Consider the following 10,285-nt stretch of genomic DNA (forward strand, 5'->3'; position numbering starts at 1 on the left):
AGTTATCTTTAAGACCATAGACATGGATTGACGAGAGAGGGGAAGAGCAATTTCTATGCCTCTGCCTTAACTCTCCCTGCCTTCCTAGATCCAACCAGTGTTTTGGTTTCATCCACATACGCTTGTGAATCTTTGTTCTCAGTGATGAGTTTTGTTAAGTCTCATAATAGGAGTAGCCTGACGGATGAAAGTAGTAGCTCGTGAATATCTCTGAAGGTCACGAAATATAAACCTGATGTAAAATCTCTCTCATCAGTGATGCAGCAGCAAAAGTCCCACTGACAATATCAAACGGAGTCATAAAGTTTTCCATCAGACTATCAGTGTACATGTATATATTAAAAAATAAATGTATTTTTCATCATCATATACTGTGTTTTTTGTCGCTCGAATGAATTTTATTATTTCTTCAAGGTTCTTCACATATGTACACCTTAAGAGATATCAAGTAGACGTAACATGTTCTCGTAAGATTAGTGTTAGCACATAGAAGAATTTTGAGTCAGAGATTTTGCTGGTTTTGGCACGCACTCACAAAAGGGTTGCCCACCCCTGCTCTAAATCTTTAGCGTGTTTTCTAAGGAAAAATAAGTACCTATACATCTTATCATGTAACCCTGCAGCCAGGGATACATAAAAATATGAAAAGTATGAGTGTCTCTGACACTCCTGAAAAAATAATAGAAACAATGCCACGGTTTTCAATGGTTTGGTGATTAACTCCTGTTTATTGACTTTTGGTAATGAGTTTGAATCCATACTTTGGTTTCTGAGGGCGGCAGTTTAACCACTTGGGTGTCAAAACAGTTGGTTCTGCACTTTTTGGAGGACCAAGACACATTGAGAATATGACAAAAGCCAAGACACTTTCCCCCAAGGAATGCACATATGCACATGTGGTGGCCCTGGGAGCAAATGGCTCCCAACTCCTTCCAGACAACGGCTGCCTGGAGCAGAGCAGATGGACAGTCATGGCTGCTGTCCCCTGTATCCATGGCCGTGCTCACAGCAAAACCACACTTTCCCTGGGGCTGCTCAGAGCCAATAACAAATCATGCCAGTGCCTTTCTACCCAACACAAGATGCCTCCAACTGCAACTTTTGCTTGGAGACCCTCCCCGCCCCCTGCCCCAGCCCATCAGCTTGGCTGAGACTTCCTTGGAAACTGTACCACAGTTTGAGACTTTCAACCAAATCCTTCCTTTCCTTTCTCCCTTCGCATATGAAAGATCTGCATTCTGATCTCCTTCTACCTACTCCTGCTCCCTCTCCTTTATCCTCCATAGGCATTTCCCCATAAATTGATTTTGCCAAATCCTGTCTTATGCTTGTTTCTTGGGGACCTGGGATGATACTCACAAGCATGCAAATGTTAGACACCTTTTCAGAGGGTTAATAGGACCTTACAGCCCATTTGTGGATCCCTTGGAGTGTAAGAACACCAGGTTAAGAACCTCTGCAGATGGTACAATGCAAGTCAAATGAAAGATAAATGCTAAGTCAATATCTGCATTATTCTGCTCTTATAAGAATTTAGCCAATGAACTAAAGAACATATATAATCCCAAAGTAAAACAATGAACTATACTTAAATATTGGTTAAATTATGAAAAATTGTTATTTTTTTAACAATCTAATGGAAAACAGGAGAACCACAGAAACAGCATAAATAAAATCTTTTTAATGTTTTCTTAAAAACTGGTTTTCTGGAAAGAGCATGGGACCCTATAATGCTGAAGCCTAAAATCAAAACCTAGCTAGTCTGGGCTTGCTGAGTTATCTCCTATAAGTCGCTTTACCTTTCTGGACTAAAATTGCTTTGTCTCTAAAATGAAGGAGTTGAACTAGGTAATTTCTAAGGAACCTTTCAATTCTTAAGATTATATGATAATATATGTCTCTCTCTGATGCATAATTAATAAATAGTGCCAGGGAGATAAAATTAATTCTAAGGCAAATAGAATATGAATAATTCAGAAGAAATGGATGGTAACTATAATTTTACTTGAAGTCCTTAAGATTTGGCTCCTAACTCCTTTTTCAGCCTTACAAACTATGCTTTAGCAGAACCTTCCTGGTTCCTGGTTCCTCCAAAAGTCATTCCTGCCTCTAGGGCTGTTGTATCTGCTTGGAAAGTAGTCTGGCAGCTTTTCAAGTAGCTTTTTCCTTCCCATAATTCAGGTCTTAGTTCAAATGTCACCTCCACCAAAGTACCTCATATGACCGTTCTGTCCAAAATAACCGTGCCCCTTTGCCCAACTATTTATTTATTTTGCAGCAAAGCACGCAAGAATTTATTGACCACAGCATAGAAGAAGTAACACGAGAGCGTAGCCTGGGCTGCTTTGGCTCCCTGAGAAGTCAGAGAAAAGAGGGTCTTGGGGAGAGGTTCAGTTGGGCCAGCCTGGGATGAGCTGCCACTGCCCACTGTTCCCCTGGTTATAAGTCTCATGGGATCCCTTAGAGTTTAGGGGATACATGCCTATGGGGGAAGGAGAGGGGGAGGGAATGGAACGGGCATGCTCCCCTAGGGGATAGTGTGCCTCCCCAACCTTCATCAGAATGCCTTTTTCCTATCAGCAGTTATCACAATTTCATTGTTTAGTTGTCTATTTCTCCCCATTAGAACAGAATATCTATGGTGCACACATTTCATCTGTCTTCTTGACCATTATATTCCCTAGAATGATACCTAGAATGTAGGAAGCACTCAATAAATGTTTGTTACATGAACAAATGAGTGAACAAATAAAAATTCACATGCTAAAAAACCCCATACATTTTAATATTTAAAGAGTGAAAGGCCCAGCTGGAGTAGCTCAGTGTTTGAGCATCAACCTGTGAACCAGAAGGTTTGGGTTTGATTCCCAGTCATGGCACATGGCCCAGGTTGTGGGCTAGATCCTCCAAGTGGGGCATGCAGGAGGCAGCGATCAATTATTCTGTCATCATTGATGTTTTTATCTCTCTCTTCTTCTCCCTTCCTCTCTGAAATCAATAAAAATATGTTTTTTTTTAAAGAGTGAAAGGAGTTATAAAAATCATCTCCCATTCAATTTTTATTCAGGGTCATATAGAAGCAGAATATAAATTTGGCTTTGTGTTTTTTTTCACAATCAGCGAAGATAATAATTCAAATGTGAGCCAGAAGTAGCATTAGTATTAGCTTTTGGCTGGGTTTTCCTATTGGAGGGTAGTGGAAGTATATGCTGATCAATACCAAGATCGTGTTCTAACTAAATGAGCAAAAATACTAAATTACTTAGCTTTTAATATTTGGAAACAAGCAAGTATCAAAATAATTCTATTGACTTACAAAGAATTGAAAAACGCAATGCCTAATGATAAAATCATGAAATAGCTCTATGAAAATTTAATTACTATAGAAAGGTTATATGAGAATGAGTCATAGATGTTTAAAGAAACAGGTGTTTTTTTTTTTTTTTTTACAAGATAATCCTTTCACTGAATTTGATGTCATAAAGTCTACGGAAGAGACAAGTTTAAAGACAATTCTCAATTTTCCATGATAGAGCCAGGTTTTGGCTCACAAAGAAGTAGCAAAAAGCAAAAACGTTTTGGAGCTTCATAAACTCTGTCTCTGATCCTTACCAACTATGGCCTTGAGCAGTTCATTTAGTTGTTCTAGGCATTCATTTACAATTTGTAAAATGTGTTTAGTAATGTATGTTTTGCATCATTAGTAATACTGTTTTTAGAGTATCATGATACTCTAAGCCAGCCGTGGGCAAACTATGGCCCGCGGGCCAGATTCGGCCCGTTTGAAATGAATAAAACAAACAAACAAAAAAGACCGTACCCTTTTATGTAATGATGTTTACTTTGAATTTATATTAGTTCACACAAACACTCCATACGTGCTTTTATTCCGGCCCTCCAGTCCAGTTTAAGAACCCATTGTGGCCCTCGAGTCAAAAAGTTTGCCCACCCCTGCTCTAAGCACTGAATGTGGGATGCGGCACATGTGAGATAATAATGACAACTAAGCTGGACAATTTAAGTCTGTGGTGCTTTAGGAGTATGTGCGTGAGAGGGGAGAGATATCAGAACTACTTCTACCCGCCCATTTCCCTCACCAAAAACTGGATACTATCACCTCCTTTGTGGAAATAATCTGTATAGCTGAAATGGACTGAAATATTTTGAAATTAGAAATAGACAAGTGTGGCAAACAGCATCTAGGAGGAGAATCCTTAAACCATCTATCTTAAAAAATAGAAATTTGCCCTCATAATGGAAGTTTACTTGAAATTAAATTCTTCTATGATATTATCTTCAATACTATCAGTCTCATTTTAAAAAGGCTATAAACTGTCATTGAGGATATATGAAATGATGCACATTAGACAATAATTCATAAAGTGGTCAACAAATTTCATTTAAAATCTGTCATGCTCATGATTCTATAAAAACAAAAAGTCAATCATTGACTGAATTTTTACTATTCATTCAACAAATATTTATTAAAAGAGCTGTTATATTTTTAAAACTGCTTTGATAAAGACTTTAAAAGAGCCCCATTATCAAAAGCAAAAATTTGGTAAAGACAGTATTAAACATAAATAATTGGCTTTTGTTCATGAATGGCTAATTCTATTTTATAGTTTGAAATTGCTAAGAACATATTGCTTCCCTCAGGTTGTTAGCAAAGAAATGTCTTCATCAATTAACATTCTTTGCTAAGAACAGCTTTTTCCAGTGCTATTTCTCAAATGGAGTATTATATAAACAGGCCTGTCCAAAGGACAGTTCCTGAGATGCTTTCTTAAAGTATACTAATTATGGCATGGCAGTTCAGAATTATGGCAGAAAACAACCAACAACAAAAACCACATTTCAAATAGATAATTAGATCATTTATTTGGAGAAAAAGTTGCAATATATAGTCATCCCTGCAATTTAAACAAAAGGCACACTATCCACAGATCATGCCAGGCTTCCTCTTCAACATATTGCCCAACATTTACATCCCAGAGGATGGAAGGGAAACAGCAGGAAGTCGGGAATAGAGTGTTGTGGCAAAAGGCCCCCAGAATTGTAAGACAACCTTCTTCTCACCCAGAGCTATCCTGTGCTTGAGCTTCGCTCTTTCCTCTTCTACCCTATCATTTTATGAGGATCTAGAATAGATAGAGGGATACAATAATTGCCAACATTTATTGAGCAATTACCATGAGCCAGGCACTATCTTAAGAGCTTTACCTATTTTGGTTCACTTAATTCTCACAATAATGTTTGGGTAACACTGCTATTTTAATTTTGCCAAATAGGAAACTAAGGTCCAAGATCACACAGCAACTCAGTTGCAGAAACCAGATAAATACCCAGGCAGTCCACAGTGCCTGCAACTAACATCTCTATTCTATTCCCTGTCAGTGAAGGGTGACAACTCACAGGGGTGCTCCTCAACATGCATAGAAGTATAGAAGTGGATGGACTTCTGCCATGCTTTTTTTTTTTTTTTTTTTAAGTAAACAGCTGCTCCCTTGTTAAGGTAAAGATCATGTTCTAGAGCAGTGGTTGTCAACCTCGGCTGCACGTTAGAATCACCTGGGAATCTTTTTAAAACCCTGATTTCTGGGCCTCATTCTCCGGAAATTCTGTTACTTTGTTACTAATGTTGTGGCCTCACCCCTTAACAAAGAAACAGAATTTCCAGAGGATGAGGCCAGAAATCAGGATTTTAAAAAGATTCCCAGGTGATTCTAATGTGCAGCCAAGGTGGAGAACCACTGTTATCTAGAGAGAGGGAAAGGGAGGTAAGATATAAGTGGAAATTAAGGGGAGAGGCAGATCTTGGATAAAGAAAAAGAGAAAAGTCTTTCCAAAGGATGTTTATGGAAAAATGAAAACAAAGAAGGTGATGGAAATAAACTTAAGGGCTACAGCAAAGTGATAAACATTTTCAGCGAATTTTTTTCAGAAGAAAACAAAGCCAAAGATAAATTAAAAAAAAAAAGAAAACAAAGCCAAGATTTAGAATGACATCATGCTGTATTTCATTTTATAAATGAATTCATCTAAGCCAAGACAAAATTTTTCTCTGACTGGTGCATTTTACAGATCTGTAAGCACTGGGCCAGAGAGATTCAATGCTTAGTTCACGACCCGAAGAAGCAGGTAGCATGGATCAGGCTATATCCTGACTCTGAGCTCAGTGCTCTTTCACCAAGTGTATCAGCTTTTAAAACACAGAAGCAGTACTCAATAGGTTTTGACTCAATTCCAAGAACATAAAAAACAACTACAGTGATTACATATTGACAATTATATACAAAATACCTGATGTTATCATCTTCTCAATAGTTAATAACATTGTAGAAGAGCAGGGTAGATAACATAGTCATTTATACATGCAAGGAAGAGAATTCTTGGTATAACTGCATATTAGTTTCCTCTATTGTTTTATCTCTATAATTTTTTTTCAAATTATTATCTTAGTTTGGAAAAATTTAGTCATATATATTTGGCAAACAGTGAGATTTCTAAATGATGTTAATTTTTTCTTTATTAAGAGAGACTGATATGGTTGAATGGATAGAGTCTTAGGGTGATAGTTATATGATTAGTTTTAATGCTGGTTTTCAATCTCTAAGGTTTTTTCCAGCTCTAAAATTCTATGACTTTAGGAAATTGATAATTGAGCAAACATTGGATTAAAATACTAAATGTAAGTGTATTTGACAGATGAGATTATGATATACCATTTAACATGAGCCTATGAGAAAACTGTCTATAGTGGTTTCAAAAAAGGGAGGTTTACAAGAAGTTAATAAAATGCTGATGATTATGTTATCTATGGTAGTTCAGACTATGTTAGCTAATAAAGAAATTTTTACCTAATGTTAACAAAAAAGGGAAGTAAGTAGGCAGTAGAAAGGAAGAGTCCTTTCCTGAGGTAAATTCTTAGATCCCAGATTTTTTGGTCAGATTTAGGTGCAGCATACTCACATTGCAAGTTCAGAAGTTTACATATTTACATTTTTTTAAGTTTAAAGGTTAATAATTAATGTTTGTGGGAATAGAGAAGCATATTAAGCCTCATTTTCATAGATGTGGGGCAGAGGCAGTGGAAAAATAAGTGGCTTTTCCAAGGTCAAATAGTAAATCATTGAAAGCCTAGGATTTTGAAATCAGGTTTTCTACTGACCATAAACCACACATTAATTCTGTGTGGGTAGAATATTTTTCCTTTCTCTTATGCTCTACTTTACAGCAATTTCCTTGGCCTTCTTTGTATTGGATATTTGTTATTTATGTCTCATTTTACATCATTTGGATGTGTCAACAGAATACTCTTCTCAATATCAGTCGACATTTCACTGACTCCTCTCAAGTTGGATCACGATAATGATCAGTGTATGCGATGATGTTAGAGATTCAAACATGACTTATAAAGGTAAAAGATCTACATGATCTTCAAGACAAAGGCAAAAACAAAAGCAAAAGATCAGATTCTGGTCTTCCAAAGACTTAATCTTACTACTTGGAGTAGACAAGAAGAGAAAAACTTTTTTTTAAAAAAATAAAAATAAACCAAAACAAGAGGGAAAGAATGTACATTTAATTAAAAGATATTGTATAACCAAGGTCGCCAAACATTCCCAACTACATACTTCCATTACTAAACATCCTTGAGCACACACTTCTAAAATTATAAATTCTTTAAGTATAATATTGTGTTAACATTATGCAATTATAAAACACAAAAATCCATACGTATAATATTGGTAATTTGAATAAATTTTAGTGAGAGTTAAGTGTTGGAAAATGTTGCGTTACCTTGAAAATCTTGGTTTTAATACCTGATCATAGAAGAATTCAAAGTCTAAGTTTAGATTATTTTTATACTTGAGTATAAGAATTATAATGCTAAATATACAGGGTGTCCCAAAAATGTATACACACTTTGAATAATTATTAATTCCAATGGGTTAAATCTGAAAAGAAAGCAACATCAATTGAATTATAAAAAAAATGTATGTGTAGCCCGGCCAGTCTGGCTCAATGGTTGAGCATTGACCTATGAACCAGGAGATCATGGTTTGATTCCTGGTCAGGGCATATGCCCAGGTTGTGGGCTCGACCCCCAGTTGGGGTCATGCATGAGGCAGCCAATAAATGATTCTCTCTCATCATTGATGTTTCTATCTCTCCCTCTTCCTTCCTCTCTGAAATCAATAAAAATAATATTTATATATATTCACACACATTTGTGGGGGACACCATATAGTTACCACACACACAAAAAAAATATGAAAGTAGTGCAAAATTGGCTTCATGCACTCAGTTATGATACTCAAATTTCATTCCATTCACTAATTACCAAAGGGTTGTAGTTTAGTCTTTTTTTCCAGTCAATTTCTGATTTCCCTGCTAAATTTTCCTATAATGTTTAACAAATGAGATCTAAATCCACTGAAATGCCATTTGGGAGATTTTCAATCACGTTAGAAAATAGTTTCCAAATTAAAATAAAAACAAAACAAAACACAAAGTGACTGAGCACTCATATATGAGAGTTTTAAGATGATGTACTTGTTATTTTTTATTTGTAATAGCCTTATTGAGATCTAATTTACATTCTGTGAAAATACATTCATTGTTAAGAGTACAATGCAGTTATTTATAAAATTTGTAAAAATGAATTGTGCAACCATCACCTTCATTCCATCACATGAAAATCTTCTATCAAAACCATTTGCATCCAATATTCCCCTCACAGCCCAAGGTAATTAATGATCTGCTTTCTGCCTCTATAGTTTTTTTTTTTTCTATTTTGGAAGTGTTATATAAATGGTGTTATGCAAACTGTGTCCTTTTGTGGCTAGCTTTTTTCCTCTTGGCATTTTGTAGCATGTATGGGTTATTCTTTTATTGTTGAATATTATTTCATTGTGCCACATTTTATCTAATCACATGGTGGACATGTGAATTATTTCTACTTTTTGTTTTTCTTTTTAAATTCTCACCCGATCATATTTGTCCATTGATTTTTAGAGAGAGTGGAAGAGAGAAGGAAAGACGGAGAGAAATATCGATGTGAAAGAAACACATCGATTGGTTGCCTCCTGCACAAGCCCTGACCAGGGCCTGGCTGGGAGGAGCCTGCAGCTAAGCTACATGCTCTTCATATGAATCAAACCTAGAATCCTTCAGTCCACAGGCCGATGCTCTATCCACTGAGACAAACCGACTAGGGCTAGTTTTTTCTTATTATGAAATAATACTCTTATTATTCATGTAAAAGTCTTTGTGTGGACATAGGTTTTAATTCTTTACTAAATTACTAAAAGTAGAATTGCTGGATAAGCCATAGGATAAGTTCGTATCTATATTTTTAAGAAACTATCAGTTTTTCAAAGTAGATATACCAATCATCAATGTATTAGACTTCCAGTTTTCCCACATTCTTGTCATTGCTTGGTATTATTAATCTTTTGCTTATACTCATTCTAGTGGTTGTGTAGTGATATTGTATTGTGGTTTTAATGAGCATTTCCCTAATGATTAATCAGTTGAGCATCTTTTCATGTGTTTATTAATCATGTGCATAACTTTTGGTGAAATGTCTATTCAAATATTTCGCACATTTTTAATGGAGTTGCTCTCCTTCTTACTTTGATGTTTAGAAGTTCTTTACATTCTAGTTTTGTCCTTTATCAATTATGATTAGCAAATATTCTTTCCTAGTCTGTAACTTATCTTTTCATTTTCTTACTGTCTTTGGAAGAACAAAACTTTTATTTTTTATTAAGTTCCATTTATCAATTTCACAATGTGGTATCATATCCAAGAAATCTCTGCTTAAAGCAAAGTCACAGAGATTTTGTATTATGTTTTCTTCCAGAAGTCTTATAACTAGTTCTTAGGTCTATGATTTATAATGAGTTAATTTTTCTATGTTGTGTAAGAGTATGAGTTCATTATTTTTTTTAAAGATATTTTTATTGGTTTCAGAGAGGAAGGAAGAGGGAGAGCGAGACAGAAACATCCATGATGAGAGAGAATCATGGATTGGCTGCCTCCCACAAGTCCCCCACTGGGGATCGAGCCTACAACCCAGGCATGTGCCCTTGACCAGAATCAAACCTGGGTCCTTTCAGTTTGCAGGCTGATGCTCTATCCACTGAGTCAAACCGGCTAGGGCTGAGTTCATTATTTTGCATACGGTTGTCCAATTATCCCAGCAACATTTCTTTTTTTTTTTAAATTTTTTATTACAAAGGGTATTACATATGTGTCCATTTTCCACCCCGCCCCA

The sequence above is a fragment of the Myotis davidii genome, unplaced genomic scaffold (assembly GCF_000327345.1).
Source record: "Myotis davidii unplaced genomic scaffold, ASM32734v1 scaffold433, whole genome shotgun sequence".
Taxonomy (NCBI): Eukaryota; Metazoa; Chordata; class Mammalia; order Chiroptera; family Vespertilionidae; genus Myotis; species Myotis davidii.